Raw genomic sequence first — 13,255 nt, forward strand, 5'->3', positions numbered from 1 at the left:
AGATAGATTCTGGCCGAACTCTTCGAATAAGTGAGACAGAAAATCCTAAAGTTAAGATTAATATATTTTAAGGTCGAATATATCCCTGAACCTGTACCTAAGTGTATAAGGTGTACTAAGACTTTAAGGAATTACATAAAAACATAATTATAAATATAGAAGGGCTCGGTTTCTGATTTATTCAGGGAATATGATTTAAGGTTTTAAGTTTTATGTGATAATTGTATCGTTATAACGCTTCTCGGGTATACAAATCTTTCAGACATCGAGTTGCATTTTCAAAGGAATTAGGAATATAACCACAGGAAGGCATTTATTGTTGAGTAGCTATTTTTGTACATTATATTGAGAAAAATGTTTTTAAACAGCTTGGTTTACATATTTTTGATATAACTTGGGTGACGTTACATCACAAAGTTAATTATGATAATAATTCAACAAGTCTATCTTTACTTGCTCTCGTTTTCAATGAAGAGAAATATAATGACGGCATGCTTGGTTCGTAATCAGGAAAATCAAGCAGTTATTTTGACAATAAACAACAATAGAATAATCAATAAATGTTTAGAAAATTAAAATTTTTGAATTTTGTTTCGAGTTTGTCTTAATAAAAGAAGTCACTTTTTATGTGAAGAAAAAGCTGTTATATATGTAGTACTATGCAAGTGATAAATTTGATTTCAGGTTACTTTGAAAGAAAAATGGAAGGTAAAACACAGATGAACCATCAAAATGTTATTAATCTTCATATTTAATACTATAGCAACTCAGTAGAAGTGTTTTAGTTCAGCAAACAGTTAATATCTTGTGTGTTCTCCTTTTGTTTTAATAACTGCAGACAGTCTTTCAGCCATTTTTCAACATATTTAACAAAAGTGTTCTTTTGAATTTTATTCCATGTAACTCTAATACACACCCATTAATTTTTTTGAATTTACATTAAATTTGTCAAGCTTTTAATCTCTTAAATCCCAAATACACTCGACTTGGACTCATTTGAATGACTCCAGCAGCTCCTTTCTTAAAGAAGTACATGTAATTGATATACAGATTGGATGAGTGTTTGGGATCATTATCTTCTTGGTAGTAGAATTAGTTACCAATAATACACAAACCACTGGGTATACCATAAAGAATTAGCATTACTTGTACTGGTCTATTATTTAATCTCCTTTACAAATATCTTCTGACGCTTCAGCAAAAGAACATCCTCATACCATCACACTACTTCCTCCATGCTTTATGATGGGTGCTATGCATTCAGGTATATTTTACTTTTCTTCCACCGGACGTGCACGTCCGGTGGAAGAAACTTCCATAACACCCTTTTCCAATCATCAACAGCCCAGTTTTGTACTTTTAGCAAATTAAAATGTCTTTATAATATTTGGAGGTTTATTTGTGGAGTCCTATTAAAATGATTTCTTCTCGCATATAACTTTACCATATTTGTTTATTTGAGCTTAAGCACAAAGCAGCACCATGGGCTGTCTGTGCTTTGTCCACCATGAGTATCGAAACATGGATGCTATCCTTGAAAGTCTGCAGACACTGAGGGTATAGAAATTTTAATAACGTATAGACATAATCCGAATTTTGTATGAAACGTACAGGATATTTAGTTACATAAGAGATCTTGGATTATTGATAAATTAAAGAATTGTTATTATGACGTTAAAGAAATGATTTTTATACATGTATCTATAAATAAGTATTGCTGATTATGAATGTTGATAAATGCTTTTCTTAAATAAATGTGTGCTTTCTATGGTTAATGTAAACCGATTTTAAATCCTTTAAATATTGGATACAATATGTAAACCATGTTCATTATTGATTAAAATGACTATGATAGAGTTCAAAGTGTTTTTTATTATTGAATCTTGCAACGAAATAATCATATCTTTTAAACTTTCAATGAGTAGCATTGAAGGTGTGAAAAGAAAGATACCAAAATAGCGATTTAAGTACTTCAATGAACGGCCCAGTATGGCCAAGCGTGCGACTCGTAATCTGAGGGTCGCGGGTTCGCATCTCCGTCGCGCCAAACGTGCTCGCACTTTCAGCCATGGGGGCGTTATGATGTTACGATCAATCCCATTATTCGTTGATAAAAGAGTAGCTCAAGAGTTGGCGGTGGGTGGTGATGACTAGCTGCCTTCCCTCTAGTCTTACACTGCACAGATAGCTCTCGAGTAGCTTTGTGCGAAATTCGAAACAAACAAACAAACTTCAATGAATACACTGTGAAAATAGAAATGTTCATACTAAAATAACTGCGGCAGCAGAACTTTTATAAGTCTTTGATAATATAATATCAAATTCCATGAAATGCATTCTTACTAAATCAATAATTCGAGCGAATGAAATGTTACATCAGTTTGATTTCAATACAAACGAACTTTTTTCTGGGATGTTGTGAGTTCTGGTATCTAGATTCTAGCCCTTTATTGAATCATTAGCTTGATTTCTAGTTTTACATCTGTTATTTTGGTTACGTCTGATAGACGGAATATTAACAACACTTTTGGGTGCTTTTGCGGCATACATTTTAACGTTGAAATGGTACCATTTATATTTTTGTATAAATACTATAACCTTACATTTCTTTGTTACTTATTTGCTAGCGCAATCTTGTGTTTATTTGGTAGATCTATAATAAAAATATTGTGTTGTTACACATTTATTTCCTCAGACCTGTGTTAACTTGTGTCTGTAATGTAATATAGATAACTGTGTAAATATATATATATACACACACATATATGTATATTTATATTTTAATATAATCATTATTTGACAAATCATTACGTGTGTTTTGTGCATGTACCCTGCCATTTGAACATGAATGTTCCGCACTACGGTTAGAATGTCTAGATCATTCTGCTGTTTTATGACGTAAATATTTTAACTTTCTGCGTACGTAATTTTCAAAGATTCTATTTGTTTGTTTAATTCACTGGAAGTATAGTATGCTTACACTTTCAAATGTAATGTAAGAAAACATTTTACTGTTGTTTAAATTTGACTTTTTAAAGTTAATACCTAAAATTTGTAAAGTGTCAAAAACACAGGAATCTAGGAGAGTTGCTGGCTTCTAACAAGAAACATAAACACATTAATATAATCAAAAAGAAAATAAAAGTAATAATTTTGTTTCTGAAAGGAAGCAAGTCATATAAAGTGGTAATCAGTAAAGAGATACGAAACGCATAACTGCAAAGATGTCTTTGTTATTTCTTCTTCTTATATTTTAGTTTCTAACTGATATTTAGAGTTGCAGTACATTTTCTCCGATATTTTGAGGTACACGTGTAATGCTTAAAAACTATGTTACGGAATACCCGATAGAACTTGTACAATTTATATTCTTATATAAATTTTTACATTGTAATGCATACCTTTATTTCATTTTAATGAATCCGATTGCAATAAGTTTGATGTTTTGTTTTAAATAAATTATCATAAAGTATAGCAGTAAAGAAACCAATAACTACATTTTATTCAATAACAAAGTTAAAACATTTCCAAATGTACCATTAGGTAGTTTACACGTCAGTATCACTCTCTAGTAGAACAATTTTATTTTCAATTACATAACTTGCGAGTATATTTCAGTAGCTATTTGCTAGCAGATTATTTAAACTATTCATCAATTTAAGGATTAGAAGCGTTTTCTTTACCTGTAATATAGTCTAGTTTTCGGCTTTACAAATTACTTTGAACACACTGGGGGATTGGGATCACTTCACATTCATGTATACATTAATATAGTTGGGTATTAACGAAAGAATATTTGTACAGATAGTTCATTTCATGCTTGTTGTCTGAGTTTATTGGGATTGAGAAGAGTAAAATAAAGTCTTAACATTACAAAATTTCACTGCATAGATCTTTAAAAAATACAATGGAATTATCACATGTGCAATAGGCTCTATTGTGATTTCTAGAAATTCGAAGTAAAATACAAAGTTTAGTATTTTTAATCATGACCATTCATAGCATGGTATCACAAAAATGGATTTTATGTATTTAATATACCTAAGGTGAATAAACATAAAAGCTTTAAAAGGTGATAGGATTTTCAGTGAAATGGCCATGTTTTAAATATTATGAACGTTTATGCGTGAAAAGCATTTACGACATAATTAGTAACATGGAATCCGTGTAAAACTGTAAGTTTTCTGCAAATAGATTTTTATTTTGGTATTTACACAAAAGCTACTAACGCTGCCTTTGCTGCTTTTATTTTGACCTGCTAAGAAGCAGGAAGGAATCAATCAGCATCCTAACTCTCACTATTCACGTTTTTCCTTTGATCTACTAACAAGAGGGATGGAATCAATCAGCATCCTAACACTCACTATTTACGTTCTTATTTTGACCTACTAACAAGAGGGAATGAATCAATCAGCATCCTAACTCTCACTATTCACGTTCTTATTTTGACCTACTAACAAGAGGGAAGGAATCAATCAGCATCCTAATACTCACTATTCACGTAAAGGCATCGGTTTTTATTGTTATAACACACTAATAGCTTAGAGGGATGGAAATATTTTGCAATATGGTATGAATTCGAACCCTTGTCGTAATATCAAAAATAGAGAGCTTTAATTTGGAGAAACCTGAGTCCATTTTACAAAGATCATAATAGCTATTTTCAGAAAAATAATAATTAGCTAAGGCAGTATCTCAGATGAATATGCTTATTGGCTTTCTCAGAGAGGAGGGGGAAGTAGAGGCAGTGCATAATAGCTCCACAAAGCAACAACAGATGACATAGATGTCTTAGAGTTATAGTTCCATGAAGTGGCACCAGAGGGCACATTGGTATATAGAGCATGCAGACAGTTCATGACAGAACTATCAGAGAGTGTTTTACATCAACAGGAAGTTAACTCTATAGTAACAGTCGAAGTCTAACGTTAATCATTTAATCTATTTGGCATAACATTATGTTTCTATAGGGAGATGGCAAAATGTTTTACTGAGGTTAGCTCTAATACAAAGGATGGTGTTTCTATAAAAAGAAAGTTAAACATAATGATTAGTTCATCATAGGATCATCAATGTCGATGTTTTATTACATCTTAAACTAGTATTTGTTTTTTATTGACTTAGCATAACAATGAAACTGAGCTTCACAAAATATTTTATTATACTATAGTTTTTATTTATAAGCTTTTTGTATTACAAAGGCAGATAGTGTATTTGTAGGTGGACAGTGTTGCTATACTTCTGTAGGATTGAATACAGATTTCAGTTTACTCGAACTTATGTTTATATTTTTATTAATATATTTGGCTGTATCACATGTATTTCTAACACATTTAACACAACTGAAACTATTTTTTTCACACCCAACGTTTCGTCTTTATAAGTATCCAATGAGACAGTGCACTATAGCTGATTTTGTTTTTATGATTTTCTACATACTTAAAATACTGTGTGTTTAATTTGCATAACATACCTTGTAATTGTAAAAGGTATGTTATGCAAATTAAACACACAGTCACTATAGCTGATTTTGTTTTTATGATTTTCTACATACTTAAAATACTGTGTGTTTAATTTGCATAGTACACCTTTTACAATTACAATCCTGAAAATTATTTTTACTTAAATCTCACGCTTAGCTTTATGATTTGATTTGTTTTACTAAAGTTCAAAGAATCTTTGTTAAAGAGTCATGTTTATCTATTAGTATACATATTTTGTGTAGATATTTTCACAAATATTAATCTAGAGCTTGTTCCTCATTGGATTGAAATTGTATGCACAAACTTTTGTGGTTTTTAAGAATAATTTATAAACGAACAAAATGTCTCCCATTAATATTTTAGATAAAAGTCTAACTTATGCAACTACTGTTTGAGAGGTACAACTTGAATGACATTCATAAACTTTGATAGTTGGAAAATAAAAAGGACAGAAGAGGTCGTCACGTTGCTCATGCGTCACATCCAGCTGGTGGAAAGTATAGACTTAACAAGCATAGTGAAACATTTATTAACCAAACGCTATGATACAGTAATACATTTTTTAGAAAAAACTATTGATTTAGTCTTTTATGATACATTACACACTATGAATATATTAGTTTCTAACAAGTATGACTGAGCAATTAATACAAGTCTCCACATATATTTCTTATATAAAACTGTTGCTTCATTATAGCCCAAGTAGAAATACACACTTAAAAACAATATTAAAACTTGTGTTAGTAAAACTTCAAGTGATATTAATATACTTTTTATAAAAACATTACCTTTTCCAATTTAATAATACTTGCAGTACGCACTTGTTCTAGTAGTGCTATTAGTCAATTAGAATAAATGACCATAAACAAAACAGATAACACAACCCTCAAAGTGACTCGAGCTAGCATAACCAAAGTATATTTTTGTTTTCAGAAACACTACAAATTAAATAATACGCTTCGAATCTATAACTAAATTGGCTGCCGCCATCATGCTAAATCCCACGTTACCCCTCCCCTAATGCTTAAAACTGGCGTTTTTCACCATATCCTGTATGCTACACTACTTGGCTAAAATATGTGCTTGTTTAACATCTTATTCCAAGAACATGGGCATTAACATGGATCTGGTCTCCCCTTTGCTGCTATAACAGCCTCCACTCTTCTGGGAAGGCCTTGCACTAGACTTTGGAACATGGCTGCGGGGATTCCCTCCTATTCAGCAAAATTAAATTAAAATATACATTTTAGAACTTTGACCGTTACTATAAAGTTGATGACCTGTTGATCTACATCAGTCTGTGGTGGCTCACTTGTAAATCACTTCTTGAAACTAGAACTATAAGGTAATCGTCTCTACAACTTCTTTCGAGAGCGTTTGATCCTGATATCGCTCTAACTATTGACATTTTTATATTTTTTACCTGAGGTTTAATTTTAATTTTTGCCCCACTTGGTTTGAAACAATAACTTTAGAACAGTTGTAAGTTTTAGATAAATTAGTTATAAATTGGGCCTGCCATAGCCAAGCGCGTAAGGCGTGCGACTTCTAATCAGAGGGTCTCGCGCCCGCGACGCGCTAAAACATGCTCGCCCTCCCAGCCGTGGGGGCGTATAATGTGACGGTCAATCCTACTATTCGTTGGTAAAAGAGTAGCCCAAGAGTTGGCGGTGGGTGGTGATGACTAGTTGCCTTCCCTCTAGTCTTACACTGCTAAATTAGGGGCGGCTAGCACAGATAGCCCTCGAGTAGCTATGTGCGAAATTCCAAAACAAACAAGTTATAAATTACTTTTACAAATATTAAAAGTAACTGTATTGTTTTAATGTTTTATCATGGCAACTGTTTTATTATTCATTATGAAAAAACTGTTGAAGTTGTTTACAGATTTTGTACCTGTTTGTTATGTAAGTATTTTGAACAAGGAGTTATTATTATTAACTTGAAAAATATCACCAATGTTTGGAGCAATGCTTAGGTGAAAATTTATTTTTATCTTTTATATAATGTATAACCAAGAGAACTCCATAGACTATTTCAAAGAGGTGTTTATTAATATTTTATTTGGTTTTATAAATTTACTGATAACACGAATTTTTTTCACTTATTTTATATGAAGGAATGTGTTTTCAAAAATAGTCTGAAGAGCTTAAGAATGTAAGTTCAAAGCATGTAATACATATATATATAATATTTATTAATGCCCCCAAAACTTTAAAATACAGTTCTATAAAAATCAAATTTGTTATTATTTTAACATGTGGATATGTTCTATAGAAGGCTTATGATTATAAAATATTAAGAGAATAATTATTCAGAATGATTAAAATATATTTCATTATTTTTAGTCCCCCGCTAGTACAGCGGTATGTCTTCGAAATTACAACGCTAAAATCAGGCGTTCGATTCCGCTCGGTAGGCTCAGCAGATAGTTCGGTGTACCTTTGCTATAAGAAAGCACACACATTGTTTTTAGAGTATAATTAATGCATATTTAAAGCTGCAGTAATATATTTTATTGGTAGAAATAAGAGAAATATTTCTGAAAACGAAACTTTAATTACATTCTATCTTCATCACAAAAATATAAATCACGTGACGATATTTAGGTATTTAATTATTTTAAATCGATTCTAAAAGCATATATATGTATATTTAATATAATTTTGAGATTCTGTTCAAAAGAAAAAATTCATTTACACCTACAACGTTTATTATAGCTATTACAATTTTATAATGGTGTAAAATATTGTTATTATTTTACAGCTATAACCTTCCACATTACTCTTTTATAATGGTGTAAAAAGTTATTTTACAGTTACAAGTCACACCAATCATGCTCGCCCTTTCAACCATGAAGCCATTATAACATTTTGTTCAATGCCACTATTCGTTGCTAAAAGAGTAACCCAAGAATTGGCGGTGGGTGATGATGACTAGCTGTCTTTTCTCTAGTTTTGCCCTGCTAATTTAGAACTGTTAGTGTAGATAGCCCTTGTGTAGCTTTGCGCGAAATTGACAAATAAACAAACAATACAGTTACAACATTTCATGCTTATTACGTCTTTTAGCGTACAAAAGAGCGGTTCCTAAAATTTAATTCAAATAAAATAAACAAATACATTCGTTTTGAGTTTATTCATTTTGATTTTAAAATATGAGCATTTGTTATTATCCGTCTACAAAAAATTACTCGAACACAGTTGCATCCGATATCAAGCTGCGCTGAGATGAAAAGCGTTTACTTGTCGTGCGTCTTGTGCACGAAGCAAGACCTCACGGGAAGGTAAACTTCACGAAGCATCAGTGGTAAGTGAGTGGGATGATCAGGTTCTCCAAAAATTCAGACATCGCCGGAGATCCTTCTCTTTCACACTTTGCTTTTGAAATCAGTAAGTTCATGGAGCTGTAATATGAAGTAGGGTAAGTTGTGATAATAATTAGTTAATAAGGTATTATTTTGTTCGTTTGTTGTTAAGCACAAAGCTATCAGTACTCTTCCAACAGCGGGAATTGAAACCCGAATTTTATGTTATAAACGTTAGGCATAAATAGCAGGAGGAAGGACAGTATTATTTTAGACACTTTAGTTTGCAAACAAAATTGTGGTAAAACAAACTTACATAAAATACCTACAATAAGACTGGCAGAATTTGATTTCAGTACTTTAAATGCTTTTGAAATTCATGATTCCTGACGTTTCTGTTCATTTTGTAAAATGTACGTAAATTTTTGACAGAATGATATATAGCAACAACTGTTTACTTTAATTTTCCAGACTTAATTATGAAGTATGTAAAATATTTTAATCAATCTTAGTTCACAATATTATTTGCATAGGTTTCAGTTTTATGAATAGTATAAATAAATGTAGGAAGATGTAGAGAGAAATTGGTTCAAGAATTTTCGATGTTTATTTGAGAATTTCTTAATTCTTTAGATATTTGGTTTTCAGAATTTCGCGCAAAGATGCAAAAAGGCTTTCTGCACAAAAGCACTCTCTAATTTTTGGCTGATAACATATAAGGAAGGCAGTTAGTCAAAAGTATCTTTCAAATAGCGGAATTTATCAGTCCTGGAAGTGTGGAACGAATTTTTATGATAACGAGTCGTGAAATGTTAATCTTAGGATTCACAGTCCGAAATCACTAATCACTAGACCGCGTTCGGCCTGTTTTAGCTCAAGTAAATGTAATAAAAGAATCTAAATATAAGAGTTGACTTAGAATGTTTTAAAACATGTTGTTTATAAGGGAGGATTGTTCGTTTATAACTCTCCATCACTGATTATACAAGTTGCATGTAAATTACTGAAGTGTCTGTCATGTTGTATGTATGCATTTCAGATATATACACTAGTTGATTAATAGATAAACGATGTTTTATTTGAACTATTTCCATGCTTTAAAAACATCAAGAAAACCTTTGTTTAGTGAATCAATACTGCAGGTATTTAATTATTATAATGTTCATTTTTGGTTGAGAATATCTGTGTCCAAGCGTCATACGTAACGTGTGATTCCACTTTCCTTGCAAGTGATAGCACTTGCTCTCCTACGTAAATCAACACCATTTTTATACAAATAAGCACGAGTGTTAAATAAAAAAACACAAAAACATTTAACTTATGGACATTATCTCTCGTAAAAACAATTGCTATTAGTTTTACTTTAAATACGCCTTAATTGAAGTTGGTATTTTCAAGAAATAGCGCAAAAATTTAAAAGAAAATAATACTAGTGAGGTAAAAGGTTAACCTCAAGAGATGCAAAGACTGATTTAACTTCATTTATGGATTGAGAATGTTGAGTGTTAATATAACTATTTTGTAGAACTCACACTATACTCATTACGGTTGTAGATATCAATTTTATTAAAAATGATTTATTTATGTATGGATCATGGGCAAATCGCTGTTTATTATTAATACAATTAAATGGGGCACAGCCACAGTCTTGTTCAAAATTGAGGTAAGTAAGTTTTGATGTGCTACGTCGTAGATGTGTTTTTATGTGTAAAGATCGCGAAAAATTCGTTGTCTCGACGCATAATTTTTATACACAGACACACGTAAAGTCACATAGGTGTTGCCCTTTACTGTATAATATGCTTTTAATTTGAATAGAAAAGTCCACAACCTGTTAATCCACAGGTGCGTTTTCAGGTTATGTTAAATCCTTAGGTTCGTTTAAACACTTTTCTAAGGTACAGAAATAGAATTTTGTCACCAAGTGTTCTTTGCTTCTAGTAATCCTAACTAGAATCAAAGGTTTACTTAGTGTCAGTGTAAAATAACAACTATAGATTTTGTAAACCTAATCAATCTACTTTTTATCTCCGTATTGAAGATAGATACGTTTCAGTTTTAAAGTGAATTCGTCATTCTGAACAGTGGCGAATCTATTAAGAAATTGCTCGTCACACATTCTTTTAAGACAACAGTGAGTTTAATTACGATTTTTTACGGGTTAATGTTAAAAGGTTGTTTACATTAACATATTATAATAACGTTTACATGAACACGTAATAGCAATGTAAGCAGTTGTTTCATGTTATTTAAAGATATCCCAGCAACAAGTGCTTGAAGTAGTCGAATTGGAAGAAATTGCAGCTTTAATTTTAAAATATTTATTCATATCACTATAGCCTTTATCTACAATCACGTGATATAAAATCTTAGTGTAATAACGCACTGAAGATGAAAGTAACTGATGAGGGAACTTAAGTGTTTCTGCAAAACTTAATAGTCACTTAGTAATGTTTATATTTTTCGCAATTTTGTTTTCTTTTTTTATCTTTGTTTAACAGAGTTAAAATATTTTTTTTCAAACAGTTAATTTTGAGAACAATTTTATTTGAAAAAAAAACTTACTTAGCAAGAGAAACGCTCTGTTATTATCTAAATTTAAATATCACTCACGGATTTACATCAAATTCAACCAAAAATACCCAAAAGCAGCAGAAATAATACATCAAATGGAAATCAGCATACAATAGCAAAGAACAGGTTACATTATAGTTTGATATTTCCACCCTTGTTCATATAATAAATAAGTAGTAGATGAAATAAACACATTTTAAGAGTTTAATTTGTTTTTTAGAAAATAAAACGATACTGGGTGAAAACAAAAGTCATATACAGAAAAACAATTTAAGTAACGTTAAAAAAACACACGAACTTTACACACATATTTATAAAAGCTGTCTCATCAACTTTATTGAAAGTTCTATATCACGTGCGATTTCCGTATAAATAATTCGGAAGCCACAGTACATTTTTTTTTCACCGTCTGAGCAGTCCCCTTTGAAGAACTGAAGGATCTGAATTTAGGAATTCTTTTCAGTTATCGAAGAGAATCTGCACGCGTTTCAAAAGTGTATTGGATCATGCCCACAAGATAAAGTTCTACGACTAATATTCTTAAGAGAATAAACTAACATTGCAACATTATTTGAAAAAATAAACAAACATAGCTTGAATTAATGTGTTACAAATTTTTAAAGTAATGAAACTAAGTAGTGGTTGTGAGGTAAAAAAAGGTAAAATACTCATATTTCTTATTTGCGATATGTCTATGATTCTTAATCAGATTATAATAATTTTCATAGTTTCGATAATGTTGAGAGACATCAATTATTGTACCATAACTTACAATTTTGTCTCCTGGTGGTTCAGCTGTAATCTTTAAAGCTTTTAATGTTGAAATTAAGGGCTGAGTTCTCTTACCAAACACACTTCAAATCGCTTGTTGCGTAGCTTTACTTTAAAAAAATTAAAACAAACAAACAAATTTTTAGCCTACAAGTTGTTTGTTTTGGTCATATTTAAAATTAGGTTAAAATACAAGATTATGGATAGCAAGCAGCAATAAAAGTTATTTATTATTTGTTCCAATAACATTTGTCTCAGGCTTTAGTTTAAACATAAATAAAATAACCTTTAAAATGAGCCTCATCATTGACCCTTGCTAAGATGTTAAACCAAATGTAATGAGCAACAACGTAAACTTGCTTCTCTGGAAAACTGTGCACTTTTTAATTTTCTTTGTTGTATTGGTTCTTTTCTCATAATGATTTTATCTTTGATTACCACGCAAGTCATGCCTGGAAATTTTGAAAGAAATTTATTTAGCTGGTGCTAGTTCGTTATTTGATAAGGAAAACTTTTGATGTTCATACCATCAAAAATGAGTTTCCTTTGAAGCTATTTAATTTACAGCTTTTGAATGTCATTAGAAAAACATTAAAACATACAAGAACTAATTCATATGTTATATTGGATTTTTCCAATACAATATGTTCTTAAAAATACACAGGGTTTTTCTTTTCATAACTAATATAAAACTTATATAACTTAAGAATCTAAGTTTGTTATGATGAGCTTGTTACATATTTTAAATTAATTATTTACATAACTTAGGAATCTAAGTTTGTTATGATAAGCTTGTTACATATTTTAAATGAATTATTTACATATGTTTCTTTTTCTGAGATTTTTCGCAATTCCTTTTTCTTTCATCTGTATATTATAGGATTAAAAATTCAACCAATTATACTAGGAAAACATAAAGTGTGTGTATTTTCTTATAGCAAAGTCACATCGTGCAATGCTGCGTCTGCCGAAGGTAATCGACCCCCTTAGTTTAGGGTTGTAAATCTGAAGACCTACTGTCGTCCAACCGGTGGAGACAGGAAACCATTAAAGCTTCAGTACTACATAAATATATTTGTTTGCTTGGAATTGAGCACAAAGCTATCTGTCCTCTTTCTAC

At 30.9% G+C, this 13,255-nt stretch overlaps 1 protein-coding gene across 1 annotated transcript in view; it reads left to right on the top strand.

Moving 5' to 3' along the window:
• The window catches only part of LOC143234975 (uncharacterized), a 58,802-nt gene that overhangs the window by 40,452 nt on the left and 5,095 nt on the right, over positions 1 to 13,255 (top strand). The window lies entirely within an intron of this gene.

This window comes from Tachypleus tridentatus, chromosome 12 (genome assembly GCF_004210375.1).
Source record: "Tachypleus tridentatus isolate NWPU-2018 chromosome 12, ASM421037v1, whole genome shotgun sequence".
NCBI classification, from domain to species: domain Eukaryota; kingdom Metazoa; phylum Arthropoda; class Merostomata; order Xiphosura; family Limulidae; genus Tachypleus; species Tachypleus tridentatus.